The following is a 21,893-nucleotide window of genomic DNA, read 5'->3' as shown; positions in this document are numbered from 1 at the left end:
TGCACAAATGGGTCTTGATCAGAATTTCAATAAAAGATATGAAACGCCAGACAAAAAAGTCATACTACTATTTGATTGTAAGAAAAAGAATTACACATTATCCTAGCTACTCACTGCAAACTAGTTTAATGTTTTATGTGGGTTTTTTAATTGTTTGTTTGTTTGCTTTTTGCTGTCATTTCTACATCATGTAATTGAGAAGGAACCTAACCTGCTCAAAACTGGTGCTTTGTTTTGGTGGCAGAAGTTTCTAGGTACAACAATATTTAAATAAAAAATAAAAGAAAGATGTATGTGCAGGATACATAAAGTATAGTCAGGATAGCAAATGCAGAATTTAAAGATTTTCTTTACAGTGATATGTATGAAGTAGGAAGTAGGGCATAAAAATTGTTGCAGTGTAAACATTCTAATAAATAATAAGGAAAGAATATAGAATATACTGCATTTACATGTGTACATATTGCAGCTGAATGTAAACATATACTGCATATGAGTTTAATTACCGGTATGAGTTTAAATGTTTATGAGGTAAATTAGCTGAGGGGAAAAGTTCTTGTGTCTTGTAGTTCTGGTTTTGGCGCTCAGTAGCACTGGCTAGAGGGCAGCTTTTGAAACAGGGGTCTCACTCTGGTGTTATATAATTCATTAAGAGTGGGCGGAGGAGCACCAATAATCTTCTCAACAGCTCAAAATGTCTTTTGTCTTTTAATGTCTGATATAGTACCTGAACCAAACCTGACAGTAATCAATGTACACCGGACAGACTCAATGACTAAATAAAACTGTATCAGCTACCTATGGCAGGCAAATTCCTCAGCTGGTGAGGTAAAAACAATCTTTGCTGAACCGCCCTTGTGACATCAGGTGCTGAGAGACAATAGATCCCATCCACTGGAGACATTCAAGTTCCTAGGTTGTACCATCTCTTTCCTTGTAGTAGATACAGTAAAAGGAAAAAAGTTTCAGGCTTCTGATATTAAAAGTCTTGAATTTACATTATAGTACATTTAGCAGTCAGCCTCTAGAGCAACATGCACAAGTGCTTTGTAGTTTCTTTCAAAAACATATCCCCAGGCTATTTCAATAGGTCAATAACTAAGAATGAGCTATTGAGCTAATCCCTAAAAAGGGAAGGTGTACAGGAAGAAAAAGGATGTAAAGTCAAGGGATTTTTGTGTAAATAAATGAAATACGTGCTCAGTAGTTCATTCCACCATCAGTGGTATCAGAGAATAATCTAGATGGATAGAAGAACGCTAGAGTCAGGTTGAATAATCCTACAAGACTGATGATTGATTTTGCTTAGTGGTATCCATACCTAAGAGACCTGTCTTGACAGGTTATTCATAAAGCCCTATATCTTAAATTAATGTAATTAAGCAGTCAACCATATTTTCATTCAGCAGACAATGTAATAGTGCAAAGTCAAACATATGCAGTCTGCAGCTTTCACAAACACATTTCCTACTCTAGCTCTCAGCCATTAAAGCTAATTGAGTGAAAGTAATTCTTTCCAGACACTTTGCTCTTTTATGTTGCTTTATAACCCAAATCATTTCAAACACTTTTTAATGTATGCTTTATCTCCTGTTTCCTGTTTCCTGTGCCATTTTATGTCTTCCAGGAGAGCTAATTTCTCATAAGCTCTAAGCTTTGTGTTTCCATAACTAAACATGGTTATGTAAGTGACCATTAAAGCCACTATGTAAAAAAAATCCTCTTAGGACAAGATACATTTAAACATACATTGAGCAACAAATGAGCTAGATCCTGAAATGTTGAAAAGCAAAAGCACTGTGTTTTGGTTTATCAAACACACAGGATTTCAGATAAATAAATAATGGATAAAGGGATGCTTTATAAAAAGAGGATAATCAAAGGACAGAGAGCTGCAGTATCAGCACAGATTTTATACTGTAAATACCTTTTGTTACATGAGAGCCATTGTTTACAGAGACACTATCAACAAGTGAGTCTGGATTCAGTACAGTTTATATATATATATAATTGTAATTTGTAATTAATGCATGATTAATGCATTAATACATTTCTGTTTGACAACTTTTAATAACAAAAAAAAAAAATGTAATAGGCAAAATTAAAACCTTCAATGCAACAGACATTTCTTTACTCAGATATAACAAAATAAAACAAACTCTCCCAAAAAAGAGTTTTTAATCACTAAACATTTGTTTTAATGATGCACTAATTCTCAAATCAAACACCAAAATCCACCATGATGCACCCATCCGGCAATTAAAGCTGTCCATGTGGAAAATAATAACGTAATTTAAGACAACATCATTACTTTAAAACATTCACAAGTGTTTTTACGAGCTGCCCTGGCATATGGAAATGTAAACAGGCTTGTCAGTTTGAGCAACTGGCTCAGTGCAAACAAAGGGAAGTAAGAACCTGTTTTTTCTATGTTATTTTTTCCATGTGTCTAACAGACATGAACAAGTTCTTTAAAAAACATATATGACCTTTGAAACATGTTTAGTCTTTATGATCTATGTTGAGTTTTCACAAATAATAAACATACATTTGCATAAAGAATCCATATTTGTCAATGTCCATGTTGATTAGAGTGTTAAAATATTGAAAAGTATTAATTTAAGGTACATTTAGAACAAATAAAAATGTGCGATTAAGTTGCAATTCTTCACAAGTTACTAATGACAATCATGTGATTGTATCGCTAATAATAAAAGTATTTTAAGCTGCACTGGACATTTCCCTTCAGAAACTCAAGCTGCATCAAAAACGTGTGTTTGTCCAGTAAGGTAGGTTGTTCAAGCATGAAAGTGACCAAAAAGACAAAGCACTGCATTGACGAAGCACTGCATTCCTAATTGCCCCTGCTAAATCACGGGGGGATACGCACAGTGTTCAAGGACCTGGGGCTCACAAGTGGACCTTGCAGAGAGGTTGGAGACAGGCTTGTCCCTTTCACCCCTTTATCTGCCCTTGCCCGATCGCAAGGTTCGGAAACACACCTTTCTGCAGTTTCTTCCCTTTGCGAGGAGAGCGCTTAGCTCCACTTCTCTTCCTCTGAGGAGGGGGGGTGGAGGTTTCCGAGCTCCCTGAGACTACCACTCAGGCAGTCCTTCTCCAGCTATTCCTAAAGCTACTGACCCGTGCCATTAACAAGCTCAAGATCGATTGGTCAGCTTAGTAAGTTCGAGTATTCTTTCCAGACCTACTACTTCCTCCTAGGCTTGTCTTTCTTCACAGACCTGCACACTGAGGTGTCCAGGTCGTGGGCTAGGCCTTATTCTTCCCGCCTTTAGTCCTAGGGTGTCACTATTTTTAGATATAGTTAGACTGAGAGAGTGTGGTTATCGACGAGACGCTGGCTAGCTATCTCTGCCTGGGCAATGTGTCGTCTTTCATAGCCCCAGCGCTGCCCATCAAGCCCCCGAGAACCACCTCAGCGCTGGTGGGCAAGGCCTATGCCTCAGCGGGTCAGACTGCAGGCTGTCTGCACACCATAGCTGTGCTGCAGGCCTATCAGGCTAATCTGCTGTGAGAGCTAGACATGGGAGATGTCTTGGGTGGACAGCAAGTCCGTGAGCGCCACTGTGCTATGGACCTAGCCCATATGGCTACCAAAGAGAGCGCTAATGCCATTGGCCGGTCCATGGCCACCCTTGTTTCTACTGAGAGACACATTTGGCTCACCCTGTCAGATCTTTTTTAAAGGGATAGGGCTGTGCATCTGAACTCCTGGGCTGTTAATGCAGTTGTCAACAGGTTTCAGGAGGCCAAGAAGCAGTTGGCAGCGTTCCAGCGATTCCTCCTATGTCGCCGACGTGGGGCTGCTTAATGGGCACAGCCTCCACCACAACACGCCACCTCCCGGCATCGTGAGGTGCAGAGACAGAGCATTGCAACATACACTTCCCCCAAAAGAGATCCGGTGCGACACTCGAGGCCGAAGCCCCGGGAGATGATGAATCTGAGGACCATCATCTTCAAATGAAGTGCTTCGCCAAAAAGATCCTGACTTAGGACCACCTGGGGACCCTGCTGGGAAGGGGCGCTGTGCACCTCACTATACAGTGCCCGCCATGCCCCAGCGCCCTCAGGGAGCTGGTTCGTCAACCCTGCCACTCTTTGTGTTTTAGGGCATGGCCAGCTCCAGCGAACACCCTCCTTACTATCCGCCTGGCACCGTAGCGGACATTGGGGGTTCACCGCCGCTCAGGAGGCCCCTAGAGCTGCACCAGCTCTAGGCATACCAGAGGTCAGTCTCGGGAGACTGATTCTCTGATGCTCTGCCAGACGTGTCTTAGTGGGTCCTGCGCACTATAGACAAAGGCTATATAATTCAGTTCCCGGTTCAACGGGGCAGGCTCTGGTCATGAAAAAGGAACTGGACACTCTCTTGAGGAAAGTGACCATTGAGGTGGTCCCTCCATCATACGAGTCGGAGTTGCACACTCCGAGTACCGAACAGGTGCATTGACCATGACATGACATCATAATTGATGCAACCATGCAAATTAGCATTTTTTTTGGACGCCCATTTTTTGCGTGGACGCCCTGTGCCGCCCCCCTGGCAAGAGCCACCCTGGTCAGCTGCCCATGGCGCCTAAATCCACCACTGCCAAGCGGCTATCAAAACAAGTTTAAAACAGACGCTCAACCCTGATTTGTGGCTAGCTGTGTTTGACCAGTTAAGTTTTTAGCCCAATGTCGTTTAGGAAAAAGTAAAATATTTAACTTTGAAACGTAGTGAAGTTAAAGTAAAAGTCTCCCCAAATGGAAATTCTTGAGTGAGGTACAGATACAAGAAAAAACTACTTAAGTACAGGAACAAATTACATTTACTCAACAGTTCATCTGCTCAACATTAAGCAGATCATTTTGAGAGAAATATGAATGATGGAAGAAACTCCTGACTCAAACTTTAAACAACATCTGTGGCCTTATTTGCATGATTTTTTTTAAGTCATTTAATCTTTTCGGTTTTGTGCTCATAATAATTGATTATATATTTTTTAAATCATTAATATCATTCTATTAATAGATTAGTGTTCTATGAGTAACATTAGAATCTTTTTACATAAGCTTTCGATTAAGCGAAGAGTCTTGTGATAAAAAATTAAAATAAGACATTATAGTCATTATAAATCATAGTATTTGTATACTTAAGTACATTTGAAGGCAAATAATTTTCTACTTTTACTCAAGTAAATGCTTTGTGTACTTCAACCACCACTGATTATTATACATGCTGCAGGGCATTAATGTGCATCAAGACCCAAATTTTATTACTTTATCATATAGGAATGTAAGGTAATTTGCAGTGGTGGTGGTTGATGGGATTGCTAGGCTTGAAATTGTGCTCTTATCACATTACATGCTTCTCTCAGCCAGACACTGTGGAGAACATAATCCATCAATTATTCATAGCAAGTAATGCACACTTTCCCTGTACTATACCCAGTGGCACTATTAAAGAAGAAAACACTTCCTGAAACTTTGTGTGATTTTTCCATTTTGTTTGGGAAGACACTTCAAAAGTATTGGGACATCTGACTTTTCCAGAAATATGTGGCTCTTTCCCAAACTGTTACCACAAAGTTGGAGGCATACAATTGTTTGGAATGTCTTTGGATGCGCTAGCAATATTTTTCCCCACATATGAACTAGGAGACCCAAACCATGTCAATGCCCCTGTGATTAAAGTAAGCTCAATGAAGATACTTTATGCATGGTTTGGAGCGAAAAACTTGAGTGTCCTGCTACAGAGCTCAAAGAGGTTTTAGACTGTGTAAATAGCAGCAAATTGGGAATAAATGTAAAAAGATTTTCACCTTATATTTTAGGTTTCTACAAACATTTGTCCATATATTGTGTTAGAGGCAAATCTGAAGTATTGTTGTAGCCAGTGGTTTTGTAGGAAGAACATAAAGCTCTCCATAAAAATAGATCAATCAAGTTTGTTCTGATCCTTCGATTTAAGTCCAATTTAAGACCCGCTTCACATGGGAGTGATTTAATTAATCTGGATTGCTCCAATTAGCCTCACTCTGACTGCCTTAATTACAAGGACAAAAACCGGGACATCCCAGTCCGAAATAGCATAATGCTGAAGGATTCTATTCCTTATTTTTATCCAGCGAGAGGTTAAACGTTTCAGTTCTGCACTCGCAGCATTAACGAGAATAATTTGCATAGGTACTGAATTACATATGACACATTGTAGTTCCTTCACACAGAATCGCACAGAATGTCTGGTTCCTGTGTCTCAAAGGGCATTTTCCTTAAGTAAAATACAATAGATACTAGAATCCGAGCCCCAGTATATCTTAAACATACAACGAGGCCATCTCAGAACACATTCTCAGTGAACCAAGTGTACAAGCATTCTTAACTGTAACTTTGCAACAAGACAGACAGCAAACAAGATATACTGCACTCGAGTCAAAACAAACACGACCGACTCGGCGCATGCAAAGTCCTACCCCAAAAATGGCCTTTGGCAACCCAAAAACTTTATTTGCAAGACGTGTTTCTATGGCAACAAAGTTGTGATGCGATTTTGTTTCCGTTACTAATAATATCATTGATATATACAGTGAAATTCTTATTCTGTGAATCAGAATAGATATGCTTCTTACAGTGGCTCTGTAAGAAGCATATCTATGTTCTGGCGTGGCCTAGCCAGTCTCCAGACCTAAACCCAATAGAGAATCTTTGGAGGGAGCTCAAACTCCGTGTTTCTCAGCGACAGGCCAGAAACCTGACTGATCTAGAGAAGATCTGTATGGAGGAGTGGGCCAAAATCCCTCCTGCAGTGTGTGCAAACCTGGTGAAAAACTACAGGAAACGTTTGACCTCTGTAATTGCAAACAAAGGCTACTGTACCAAATATTAACATTGACTTTCTCAGGTGTTCAAATACTTATTTGCAGCTGTATCATACAAATAAATAGTTAAAAAATCATACATTGTGATTTCTGGATTTTTTTTTTTAGATTATGTTTCTCACAGTGGACATGCACCTACGATGACAATTTCAGACCCCTCCGTGATTTCTAAGTGGGAGAACTTGCAAAATAGCAGGGTGTTCAAATACTTATTTTCCTCACTGTATGTCCTTTTATATAGTGTTTAAAGGGCCCTGCAGAGGTAAACTGGGTCCATGTTGTTATTCCATTTTAAACGGGTGTTTGTGTGCATCTTTCCCAAACTGTTATCGCAAAGCTGAAGGCACACAGTTGTTTTGTTTATTTCCCTGAGGGAACACCAGAAAAAAACAATACATAGTATACATACAGGGAAAAATTAAAGTAAATACTCGATTAAAATCTTCGGAAAAACACAACGAAATCACAGTAAATGGCAACGTGTATGAAAAATAATAAAGTGTTTTCATTTTCATGTGTTTTACTCTTTAGTTACTGTCTCATCATGAATTACAATGAAAAGCTTTTGCACTTGTGTTTGGGATTAGTAAAGAGTCTTCTTCTTCTTCTTTCGGCTTCTCCCATTAGGGATCACCACAGCGGATCATCCTTCTTCATACCCCCCTATCTTCTACATCTGCCTCTTTCTTACAAACTACCTGCATGTCTTCCCTCACCACATCCATAAACCTCCTCCTTAGTCTTCCTCTTTTCCTCCTTCCTGGTGGCTCCATTCTCAGCATTCTCCTACCGATATACCCTATGTCCCTCCTCTGCACATGTCCAAACCATCTCAATCTGGCCTCCTCAACTTGTCTCCAAAACGTCCTACATGCACTGTCCCTTTAATAAACTTGTTTCTAATCCTGTCCATTGTCGTTACTCCCAATGAAAATCTCAACATCTTCAGCTCTGCTACCTCCAGCTCTACCTCCTGTCTTTTACTCAATGCCACTGTCTCTAAACCATACAACATCACAGGTCTCACCACAGTCCTATAAACCTTTCCTTTTACTCTTGCAGATACCCTTCTATCAAAAATAACTCCTGCCATTCTTCTCCACCCACTCCACCCTGCCTGCACTTTTTCTCTGTCTTACTCCTTCTGACTTTCATTCCCCTTCTCTCCAGCGCGTACCTCCACCTCTCCAGGCTTTTCTTGAACTGTTCCCTACTCTCACTACAAATCATAATATCATCCGCAAACATCATAGTCCATGAAGACTCCTGTCTGACCTTGTCCGTCAAACCTGTCCATCACCACTGCAAACAGGAAAGGGCTCAGAGTCGATCCTTGATGCAGTCCAACCTCCACCTTGAACCAGTCTATTTTATTTCTACTGCACACTTCACTGCTGTCACACTGTCCTCACACATGTCCTGCATCACTCTTACATACTCCCTGACACACCTGACTTACTCATACAATACCACAACTCCTCTCTCAGCACCCTGTCATACACTTTCTCCAAATCCACAAATCCACAATGCAACTCCTTCTGACCTTCTCTATACTTCTCCATCAACATTCTTGAAACAAATAATGCGTCTGTGGTGTTTGTGATCACCTCTTGTCTCAGCCTGGCTTCCAATACTCTTTCCCATAACTTCATGGTGTGACTGATCAACTTTATACCACTGTAGTTACTGCAGGTCTGCACATCTCCCTTATTCTTAAAGATCTGTACCAACACACTCCTTCTCCATTCCTCAGGCATCCTCTCACCTTCCAAAATCTTGTTGAACAACCTGGTTAAAAACTCCACTGCATCTCTCCAAAACATTTTCATGCTTCTACTGATAGGTCATCTGGTCAAACCGACTTTCCACTCTTCATCCTCTTAATTGCTGCTCTCACTTCCTCCTTACTAATCCTATTCACTTCCTGCTTATGGTGAAGACTATCCACACCATCCAACCTTCTCTCTCTCTCATTTTCCTTATTCATCAGCTGCTCAAAATACTCCCGCCATCTTCCCAACACACTCTCCTCAGTAGTCAACACATTTTCATCTCCATCCTTTTTTTGCTCTAACTTGCAGCACATCCTTCCCAGCTCGGTTCCTCTGCCTGGCCAATCGCTACAAATTATTTTCTCCTTCCTTAGTGCCTAACTTCACATACAGGATTAGTGAAGAGTAAGGTCAAGTCCTCATTCCCAGTTATCTAGTAGATTGGATATGAATGATTAGAACATTATGCTGTCAGAAACCAGACGAGTCATAAAACACAAGTTGATGAATCAGAAATTTCAAAATGCTATTAGTGTGTGGTATAAATGGAATTGGATAAGACGATAAAAAAAATAACACGAATTACTATTAACTCTCACTAAGTGTGTCAATGAAGTGGAACCTTATCTAATGGGACAGATTTAAAGCAAACTGTGAGAAAACCAAAAGCTGCCAAATGCTGTCACTACTGCTCATTGAGCTAGAGATTGTAAAATTTAAATGATTCAGTTAATAAGTGTACAAGGTGAAAAGCAAAACCGTATTAAGTCTGCCTTACAGTATACCTCTTAACAATTCTCAACCACATTGGGGAGGTGAAAAAGGGAAACCTGTATACCCAGGAGCTTGGGAATTACACTACATAATTAAAGCACCTCCATGTATCCTGATAAATAAATACATTATGTTAATAAATAAAAAAGTTATGCAAAGATCAAAAATGCAATTCTTATAATAATTCTCCAGTTAAACCTTTCATAGGCAACAGGGCAGTTATCTAGAGTCTACCCAGAGAACACTAAAAATGGGCCTGGCATATGCCCTCCATTGGATCCCAGTCTGTTACACAAGCATACAAAACACAGAAGCAAATTTTTATCATGATCATAGTACATAATTGAAAACTTTTTTTTTTATTGATATGCATATCTGCCAGTCCCACCTGCTGTTTCTTTGACTGAAAACTAAGCCACCTGTGTTGGATGCTGCACAAGCCCAATCAGGTTACCATGGTGAGCAGTTAAATGGCTTTACTCCCATGGTGACTGACTCAGAGGTATTAGGAAGACAAAATCTGCAATTGTCTCACTCTATATTCCTTTTTTTAAACAGACATTATGATATTCAGGCATTCAGTGGCTTGTAAAAGAAAATGCTCATCCTCATCTCACAGAGCTGAAAGCAGGAGCTCCCTGTCAGGGTTCTATGTCCCTCCTGACCTTTAACACTATGGCAATCAATGTGGGACTTAAGGAAAAAAAAAATTCTTTAGTAGCATTTTATTTATATATATATATATATATATATATATATATATATATATATATATATATAAATCAAATTACTGGGCTACAACTGGTATAGCTTTTACTGATTAATCTTGCATCTAGTGCATGCTATTTAAAGTCTTTCTTTCCTTTTCAAACCTGTCACTTCCCATCTTTGCAGCAAAACACTATGTGTAAATCGAATGAGGCTCTCAGTCTCTCAAGAGTGTGTCAAATCTGCTTGACCTCCTCAGAAAGTAAACAGCATATTCCATCTATGATGAGAGTGGAAAGTTTTTGTCACTGAAGAAATAAATTAGCTGTTTATAGGCAACCCATGGAGGTTTGAATGATGCCAAATGAATCTGGCAGCACTGAACACAGGGGGATTGATGACAATCTATTATGTTTAATGGCTGCTGACTTAAATATTGGGACACCAAAAGTGTTTCATTAGAGATAAGCGGTTACTCAGAAATACTATTAACGTTTACAAACAGTTCCAGTTGCCCCAGGAGCATGCAATAATCAGTGAGGAAATAGACGTCATTTAGTAATTTTCCTCACATTAAAAATGTTCAGCAAGACCGATTTGTTTAGATTTGTTTAGCTTTAGGGAGAGTTTGGTGACTCAGATAAAAATTGTAATGATTTAATTATTTATGCATTTATTCCCAACGTCTAGCATATAGTTGCACTTTATGGCTTGGCGTCATGACCAGCAGGCAGCATGAAATACCGTCTTACAATCATGTTTCACATCAAATTAAGCGTGATTTCGCAACAGCAGCTGACAAGCATGCAGTTATTTGTCGTCAGATAACAATAAATGTAATATTCTATCCATCACACACTGAGAGATGACGGATTGAAAAGAGACCTTCTAATCAACAGTAATTGTACACAAATGGGTGAAGTTAGATAACTGTTAGACAACAGGGCAAAACCTGCGCAATTATTTTAATAGAAAACTGTTGCATCTAATATGAATACACTAGATAATAATAATAATAATAATAATAATAATAATAATAATAATAATAATAATCTTAATAATAATAATCAGAAAGAGCTTTATTGCCAAGTATGTTTGCAATTTACAAGGAATTTGTTTTGGTGACAGAAGCCTCTAGTTGCACCTTTTTAAAAAGTAAAATAAAAAAAAATAAAAGAATAATAAAACACAATAAATAAATAAATAAATAAATAAATAAATAAATAAATAAATAAATAAAAAGGCGTTGCACATTTTTATATAGAAAAATAAATAGAGTATTATTGCAAAGAAAAGTACAGATTTAGATTAGTAAAATGTAGTTTTGCACACACATATTTTTTATTTTTATTGAATAATGTGGAGAGCATTTAAGTATTTATGAGGTTGATTGCCTGGGGGAAGAAACATTTCTTGTGCCTGGCTGTCTTGGTGCTCGGTGTGCAGTAGCATCGGCCAGATGACAAAAGTTCAGGGGGTGAATGTAGTGTTGTCTGCAAACTTCAGGAGCTTGACAGAGGGGTCTGTAGAGGTGCAGTCATTGGTGTACAGGTAAAAGAGCATTGGGGAGAGAACACATCCCTGGGGGGCACCAGTGCTGATAGTATGGCTGTTTGAGATGAATTTCCCCAGTCTCACTAGCTAGTCATTAAGTCCAGTGATTTTTGGTTTCAATGAGATGGGGATGATGGAACGTTTAAAGCAGGCAGGCACTTCACACAGTTACAGTGATCTGTTAAGGATCTGTGAAAAGATTGACCACAGCTGGTCTGCACAGGTTTGTAGACAGGCTTTTGAAACTCTGTCTAGTCCTGGTGCTTTCCTTCATTTTTTGTTTGCTGAAGACTTGATGCACAACATTTTCACTGATCTGAAATACAGGAGGGGGAGAGGGGGGCTGCTGGAGGTGTTGATGATTGAGTGGTGAGATGATCAGAATGGGTGTGAAGTGTGAGACCCGGAGTTTCAAATCTACAGTAAAACTCATTCTGGTCATCAACCAATTGGTGATTCCCTACAGAGCTGGAAGGTGGTGTCTTCTAGCTTGTGATGTCACTCAGACCTTTCCATATGGAGGCAGGGTCATATCCATATATCCTAACAGAAACTGATAGACTCTGTAACATCTTATGTGAGCTCATCCAGATCAGAGGCAGCAGCTTTAAAAACACAATAAATAAATATGGTTAATTTATATAGAGATAAAGGATGGAATCTAGGAACAATAAATAGTTCACACCAAGAAGATTGGAGTGACCAAGTGAGAACATAAGTAGACGATAACTCAGCTAGGTAGGAGGGAGCAAGACTGTGGAGTGGCTTAAATGTAAGCAGGAGAATTTTGTATACAAAAACTGGAGGAGACAGGTAGCTAGTGATGGTTAAATTGTATACAGTAGGAGTAATATAAGCAGATATGAACTTGAATATATTGCAGACAGTCCAGAATAGTCCAGAAAAAAGGGCATTACAGTAATCAGGGTGAAATGTAATGAAAGCACCTCAGTTGTCATAAGTTTTCAGAGCTTTTCTTAGCTTGGTATTTAACAGATGTGCTGTCTTTGTGACCATGGTCTGTGCCTTCTTGAAGCATTTACATAACATAGGACAAGGCTTTGGACTGATTGCCATCTAGTTCAATGTCATCATGTAGTCCTGGCAGGACATCCCTTCCATGTGTGCCATCAGATTCTTGCCACTGAATACATCCAGGAACACAATTACATGCCTTATTTTTCATCTCTCCAGACTCTCCCCTCTCCCTCCATTGCTGCATACACAGGAAAAGAGTGAATGCAGCAATGGAGGGAGAGGGGAGAGTCTGAAGAGATGAAAAATAAGGCATGTGATTCTGTTCCTGGCCTCTAGCTACTAGAATGCCAAGCTGATCAGGCTCCAATGTCACTCAAGAAACAAGGGAGACAAGTATCTCTCAACCGGCTCTTTGGTGGTGGAATTAATTTTTGCTAGCTGTCTAAACAGCTGAGTCACTGTCTGTCTTCATAGTAAAACTAAACACCTGCTCTTCAACAAGCAGTAGAACGAGCACATAATGTAAACCTTTGCTAAACCTCCAAAGCCTTAGTTTGTTCTCTGTGTTTTTATGCAGCTGTCCTAATTCCTTTTTAACAGGGGTTTTATCATAATAGTTTTCTTAATCCATGGATTATATTCACAGAGGATGTGTTCTCTATGGGGCCCAATAAGCACTTTGTTTAAATTGGTTAAAAGATAAATCCAAACGTCTATGGTGTTTGATTTATGAACAATTTTGCACATATCAAATATTACGCATTGTGCATTTCAATGGCTATGAGCTAAAAAAAAAAAAACTAAAACAAAGATTCTCCCTGCACCAACTGAGTGCTTCTGATGTGAAGTGAACTAATTGGAGCAGACCTCAAGTGTATTGTTCAAGGTCTATTAAACCTGTTTGCTAGATTTGATTGAATGCAGAGCAGATGCAACTAAAACCAGACTGTAAGCCACCCACCACTTTCCTGTCCACCCACAGCCTGACCAATCATCTTTATTGGCTTCCACAGTGTGTCAGGAGTGTGTTTGCCTACTTAATGCATTTTATCTAATAAAAAAGATGAGATAGAAAGGCAAAGGTTGGAGAAGAGAACCTTTTGCTTGAAGCTAGACTTCGAGCCTACAGGTCAGTAAATGTCAGGTACTGTCAGAAATTTAATTATGATATAAGAAGTAATATTCAGTTGATGTTATGCAACATACAAAGTTCGCAGAACTGATATCAAGAACATGTGCTTGATTTACTGTATAGCCAGGTATTTTGTTTGTTGATTTAAGCATCTTTATGTCATTATGGCTTACTATGTTTTACAATTTCATCAAGTTATATGAACAGAGCTCAGGTCTGCTTAAATCAAAGGTGCAAAAAGACCTCTAGAATTTTATCCTGGGAGATACTCAACTCTCATACGAGGTATTATTGAGGCTACACATGGGTTGCACTAAGAATGCTACATAGGTTCTGGTTACTATGGAGACTGCAATAAAATGGGTCCAATCTAATAAATGCTACAAGATTAAGCATAGATTACCCACCTCACTCATGCACATTAAGAGACCACTGTTACCTGTTGCCTTGTACGTTTCAAATACTAAATACCATATATACAGTATACTCTGACCTATGGCAAGTGGAAAAAAAAGCTTTATACCTTTATATACCTTTATATATATATAAATATTGTATATAAAGGTCTAAAGCTTTTTATTCCACACATTGTCTTAGAGCAGATAAACAAACTCCCTTAGATGTTATGAGGATAAAACCTTGAGAGGAACCAGACTCAAAAGGGGAACCCATCCTCATTTGGGTGACATCAAGAGTGTGATTATTATTTCACTGAACTCTGCCATATATTGGACAAAGCACACACAAAAAAAAAAACCAGAAAAAAAATAATCTTAGCTTTTACTTTACATCAGAATCAGAATCAGGTTTATTGGCCAAGTGTGTTGACACACACAAGGAATTAGGTTCCAGCTGTTGGTGACCCTCAAAACTACAGACATAATTAACACTATACATTTAGCTGAAACTATACAAGACAAGACAAAACAGACAAGACAATACAAAACAGACAAGACAAGACAAAACAGACTATACGAGACAATACAGACAATCTAACACAATATAGCCAGTATAAGTATTAAATAGGAACACAGAGTACATGACAGAACCCTAATGTACATAAAGTGTGAGAGTGTATAGTAGTGCAAATAACAGTAGTGTGCATCAGGTAAGATAAAGAGTTTACTTTAGAACTTTGTACAATATACAGCAGCAATAGTGTGTGTAACATACAGATGATGTGATGACTGACAGTTCTGATAATGCAGTACTTATAGATATCAAGCAGGGAATATAATTAAGGTCAGTTATTAATGAGGATGATTGCCTGCGGAAAGAAACTGTTCCTGTGTCTTGTAGTTTTGGTAAACAGAGTTATGTAGCGCCTGACAGAAGGGAGGAGCTGAAAGAGGTTTTACATATTTATTTAGATCTCCATTATTCATCATAAAAGGGTCTTCTTTTTCTCTCATCCAAACAAACCCAGTATAAAATATATTAAACATATGGAAGCAGCTTAGTAGACAATCAAGTTAACAATCAACCAAAAGCGAAATATGAAGAATCATGTGCTGACCTTCTAATGGCATACAATGTTATTATCTCTGCATACGATGTGCGTAGGAAGATGGATAAACCAGTGAACTGTCAAAACTGATACCCTAACCAATACAATTCTGGAGTAAGCAAAGACTCGTACAAAATGAGGCATCTTGTTTGCCTCCCTGTTTGCATGGTTTTAAACGCCGAACTGCTACCATTTGATTGGCTAAAAGAGATAATTATTAGGAAATAATTTCATCTTTGGTGAAGGTCAGGTTTAATCATGGTAAACCGAGTTACTCAGAATTACAGAATTTAACCAATTGCTAAGCCAATTCAGCTGAGAAATAATGCAAACACTGCATTCGGATATGGGTCAGGAATCTAGAATCTAAGTATTTATGAAATACTGAGATCTCACTATAATTGAAGGAATTGAAAAGTCTACACTGGAGATTAAATAACCCAAATAAATAACACAATCTATCTATCTGGACTTAATACTGATTTCAAGATCTACATCCTCATCCAATCCCCACAATTCTTTCTAATGGATTCATATCGCCGAAGATATTGAACAATTGTCATCATTAGTTTCAATTACCTCACCATTACCTCATCAGTAACCACAACAACCAATTCATTGCCTGTACCGGAGGTGCACAAGGCTATCAATTCCAGACAGGATATTAAACATTGGGCATGAACAGAGCTTAGCATGCCATATCTGGAGAAGAGAAGAAATCTGAAGAAGCCCCTGCTGAGTGTGGTGGTGACCTTCACAGTGATATAGTGATTGTGTGAATCTTACCATCTGTCTCTGGACTGGACTGAAGCTGAAACTCTCTGGCTCATGAGTTATATTGCACCACCCAGTTCTGGCTCTCCATGCCTTCTAAACTGCTTCATATCTGGCACAGAATCAAACAGCAGTGCAGCCACTGTAAACTTGCCGGAAGTACCTGGATGTGATGTCTTATTAGATATAAAATTTACAACAGTTTGTACAGTGCTCCAAATCATGTTGTTTTGCTATTACATAACATAACACTTGGCTGTGTAGTGACTTAAACATGTTTATAGCTACTGTATATACCTGTAAATACCTGTATTAAAGCAGTTACATCAAATCTATTAGTAATTTACACAATATATCGTTTCTATTACCACAGTGCCGTCAAATGCTAAATGTTTTAATTGGTCAGTGTTAAGTGTGTTAATACATTTTCTATAACAGTACTGTTGACAATAGTTCCAGCTTAGATTACAGGTTCATATTAATGCACTTACACTGGGAAATGTATTCCAGGTGTTACAAATTCCCACCTGACCAGTCAACATAGTAGGGCTGTTGATGAATCCCTAAGGATCCCTTTTTTCTCTTTGGATCCACCTAATTCACCCTAGCACCATGCCTCTGAATGGAATTCTCTTCATTTGGATACTGCTCTGTGAAGCTGTGGATGGTTCCACATGAGCAGCCTGGGGATCCATAAAGTTGCTGTTCAAATAAAAATGAATTGAATTTAATGGAATTATGGAAAGGGACTATGTGTCAGGGATCCACCAGCCACACCTTCCCCAGACGCACCTATCACTTCTAGCAGCTCACCATCATACTAAATACCCACACCTGGCACTCATCAGCTCACCTTCCTACTTAAGCTCCGCTCTCCTTCATGTCACTGTCCTTTCTACAGTTTAAGCTGGAGAACATTCACAGACTACTCATGCTGTGTTTCCGCTTGGATTACTGCCTTTCCCAGGATATCATGTATTCCATGGACTTAGCCTATCTATAGGATTACCAGAGTTTGCTGGATCTTTATGTACTCTATTGTTTGCCGTTTTCCCTGTCTGCACTAGTGTATTTATGTTCAGTTAACTGCACTCTTTGTCTTTCATTTTGTTTTAACTTCCACAGTTGTTGTCTCTTGCCATTAGTTCATGCTCCTGCTTAGGGTTGTTTTTTCTAGTTTCTGTTTATGGTTGTTGTTGTTTTTTTTTGTCCTTGTGTTTAGTTTCTCTGTTTGCACTTTACGTAATTCATGTCTTCCTGCACTTTTCCTCCCACTTCCGCGATTATTACATGACAGAAGGACAAACGTATTTTCGTAGAGTCTGGTTATTAAATAACTGCGATAATGCAAGTGGTAACAGGAAGTTTTTATTCTAAGATATTATGAAAATGCTGTATAAAAGGAATTAAAAAAACTTTGGGATGTGCCATTATTAGAAAATATACACTGCTTTTTGGTGGTGGCTTTTTTTGTCTGTCTGCATCACACCACCCTGTTGTTGGTTGTTTTCCTTTAACAGAACATCCCATCCATTTGATTTCTTACTCATGTTTTTTTTTTTACTTTGCTGAGGTCTTGTATATGAATCCCAAAGGTCAGATGGCAATCCGAAACAAGCTGTGGCATAATTCAGATAGAGCAACCATGCTCAGGAATTTATCATGCTGACATACGGAAACATTTGTTTAGACAGGAAGTTTTGATATTGATTTCAAATATAGCTTGGCATTTATGATTCTCTTTTCTTTTGAGATGAATACTGAGTCCCACTAGGAAATCAATAAAGCCCTCTTTTCACCATTTTTGCCATTAACCATACATTGTGCTAATGTTTTAAAGAGCTAATATGTATCAGTTAAAGAAAAGACAACCAAAAATAACCTTTTCAATATTAATTTGTTCCTTTCATCAACTTATTTCTTTATCAATTTGTTCTATATTTTAGATATTATCCATATCTGTATGGAGCCCATTTTTATCTGTGTATGAATTCTGTCTAAGATGGTATCAAAAATACACAGAATTTCATTTCATAATGTCTTAATCTGGAATCGCACTAAGGTAGTGTGGATTTAATGCATTTAATGAACATGGTCTTTATGGTATGGGGAAAGGGATTAGACAGCTGACAGTTGTTCCTCCTTATCTCTTTATCAGCTACATCTCCACTGTAATAAAATGAAAACCAGCTCTGATCCTCAAGCATGATGAAATTTTCAATAACGTGTAAAGACAGCAGGAGACAGCTGGTTGATCGTGCTCTTGTTTATCAACTGTCTGACAAACTCACATAGTACTGTTGATTCTCATAGGAGGATTGAACACTGAAATCTTTATGGATGTCAGATTTGTAGTTTTAAGGTTTGAGTTATACTTTAGTAATTTTTTTGCTTATATTTTCCATCACTGCCCCTCTTAGAGTATAGGGTTGTGGTTCATCCAGCCATCTTTGTCCTTAGTCCTACTATTGCTCTACCTTTCTTGATGTTTACCTCCAAGTCTTATTGCTAGACATTGCATGGTCATCCTCTTTTCCACTTACCTTAGACAGGTGCTAATGAAACTCTACAGTGGTAATTGATTAGATTAGACATTGGTGTAAAACCTTGCTGTGGAGAAACAGTTCCTTGCTTGTATGCCCTCCTTGCTCTCCATGAATGCCCCCACCTTTTCTATTTCCTCACCATTTAGTAGGACATTACTGTTGTTGTCCTTGAGGATCTTGTTTTTCACCCTGTGAGTACTAATCTCATTCTGTTCAGATGTGGATGCCACAGCATTGGACATCAGCAGTGTCAATTCCTCAAATCCTTTCCATGAGGTCTACTGAAATATTCTTTTTCTGTACTGTGGCCATTTTTATAATATGACTCGCTTGCTCCCCAGTTTCACAAAAGACAAGCTACAGGAATGCCTTAGGCTCCAGATACAATTTATAGACTATTCTACAGGATCATTTTGTCAGTTCATTTGAAATTGTGTTATGTCTAGATAAGGTTGAAAGTCTAAAGATGATCTAAATGTGAATGAAATTATTACTGACACAGAATAATTTAACTGCTCTTATCTATATTGGAAAGTCCCAATGAAGTCTTTTGGTCTCTAATAAGGATAGCTAATCATAGCTAATTAAAATTAAGTTAACTTGAACATTGGCTTTAGTCAAAAACCAATCCTGCCTTTTACAGCCCTTTATTGCCAGTAACTGCAGTGTTACAAACAACACTACTGCCACCTAAAGTGATATTTAGGAGGTACAGGGCAAAAAGAGAATGCTAAGCAACACTACAGAAAATATTTTAGACAGAAATAAAGCTTTGCTGCGTTACACCTTCTGCTGCCACTTCTTACTCTTATCATGAATTAGCTGGAGGGCAGTCGAACGTTTAACTTTCAGCTGAGCAACTGTTGTGAGAGAATCTGCAGATGCCACGGATCATGCTTTTTTGTGCCTTGATGAAAATAAACACACATATTGAAATTGTGATCTTGCTGGAGAAATAAAACTCTGGAGAAATTACACATCACGTTAAAATCTACACATAGATAATCTTTTTAAAGCTTAGAGAAAGGAAAGCAAAAATGAGCTTGGGTGCAGTGTGCAAGGGAATTGTCATGCCTTTAATAACTTTCTTTTAGAACCCTCTAAAGTCTAGATTAGTGTCTGCATTGCAGGGCAAGTCGGGAAAAAAAATGATTCTATGAAGTTAAATTTATTCTTAATATGGGATAACCATGGTTCAAGCTCTGGTATTGCCAGGATGTCACTCTTGGGTCCTTGAGCGAGGCCCTTAACATGGGTGCTGTAACATGGCTGACCCTGTACTCTGACCCCAGCTTCATAAGTTCGCTTAAAAGAAAGAATTTCACTGTGCTGAGAAAGTACATGTATAAAGCTTTTTTCTTTGATAACACACAAGTTCTTAGTGGCTACTAATTGCCTTTCCACTTAAACACTTGGATGTCAATATCTGCCTCTCAACAGAATAATCTCTCTCTCTCTCTCTCTCTCTCTCTCTCTCTCTCTCTCTCTCTCTCTCTCTCTCTCTCTATATATATATATATATATATATATATATATATATATATATATATATATATATATATATAAAGAAGAAGATTTAAATAATAAATACAATCAGGAAAACACACAAATTTCACTGCTTCTAATTTAATGCTGAGGAGATGCATGACAAAAACAATCTGAAAATACATATTTATTGAAATATGTATTACAGCAGATGCTCATTTGATAAACTTCTATCACCACATTGGCTTCCAAACACCAGCAAACTGCTATCACATTTACGACACCTCTCATCCACCAGTTTTGAGCTTTTTGTCTCACCTTCCCTTTTTTCTGGATTGCAGATAAGTATAAAATAAAACTAATACACATACACAGCATGTCAAAATACTCTGACTGAAGACTGTTAGAAAGTACCAACTGTGAGTACCTGTTCCATGTCACCTTGATTAGCACTTGTGTTTATAGCTTCTGTGTTTAAGCATTTGTTCATGCTTAGGTTTGGGTTCACGGTTTATGTTATATTGTGTTAAGTTTTATTTTTTTACATGTTCATGTGTTGTCATTTATCAAAGTTTTCACATATTTGCAGCTGCGCTCAGTGAATTTCCCATTACATGACACTCAACACTGGAGTCTCCTTCCATAACTGTTAAATAAACATAATCTTCCATGATGCTTCAACAAATTATACATTATACATTTTCTTTTCATAGATCATGTAGCACACCCACAACACAAGTCCCTGCCAGTGAGCTGTTACTACAATAACATGTAACTGTATATGAGAGCTGGCATTTGTCAGAGCTGTGCTATAGAAACATTTTTTAGAAAACCTTCTGACCAGTCAGATTTAAGAACTCGGATTGAGCACTACAGTTTAATAGCAGCAAATGCGGTGCATCTTCTGCTTTTTTTATCTTTCAGTAATCACTCTATATAATAGTATATAGTAGACACAGAGAACCTAATCAGAATGGCAAACAGTTAGGAACCTAATACGCAACTCATTTACTAAATAAGAAATACCTATGCATCTGTCTTTCTCTTTTTTCATTACTATCAATTCCAAAATAAAATGAACGATCTGAAAGCAGTATTCAGAAAAGCGTAGTGCATATAAATGCCTAGCATATAAATAGTGTTGACTACATAAGATTTAATTGTATTAGATTTTTATGTAAAATGGGACAATTTTTTCTTTCCAGCTGAAGCTTTTTTAAAAAAAAAAAAAACATTGTTTTAATACTGATATAAATGTCATGTTCTCCAAGAGCAAATTTGAGACCCGGAAAATAAAACGAGTGGTTTTGATTGACTCATGCTTTTTTCTTAAACATGTAATAAGTGTAATAATTAAATCATATTTATTACTCCCATCTTTATGGCAAACATCAGCTTATCTGCAACCTTTAGGGCTACATAACAGCTTCATTTTTGATTGAAATGGTTCTGCAGTATAATACAGTCCATATTTGATATATCTGATTTTTACCACTGAGGACAGAACGAATACCATCATATCCTAAACACACTTATAAAAGTCTAGCACATGTCTGTCTCATACAAAATACAAGTAGGTTCACTAATTCACCACTTGATTCCTCCTTTACTTTGTAGACTACACAATATTTTATATTTATATATAGTGATTGGATGGCATGATGTGGCCTGAATGCACAGTAAATTTGCTTCTTTTTTATTAATTAATAAATTAATAATTGTATGTTTTATCCGTTTTGAGTTAACAAGTTATTCCTGTTATCCCTTGCATTATGGCAG

Source organism: Silurus meridionalis, chromosome 22, assembly GCF_014805685.1.
Source record: "Silurus meridionalis isolate SWU-2019-XX chromosome 22, ASM1480568v1, whole genome shotgun sequence".
NCBI lineage: Eukaryota > Metazoa > Chordata > Actinopteri > Siluriformes > Siluridae > Silurus > Silurus meridionalis.
The sequence above is the reverse complement of the archived record's forward strand: the minus strand, read 5'-3'. Positions refer to the sequence as shown.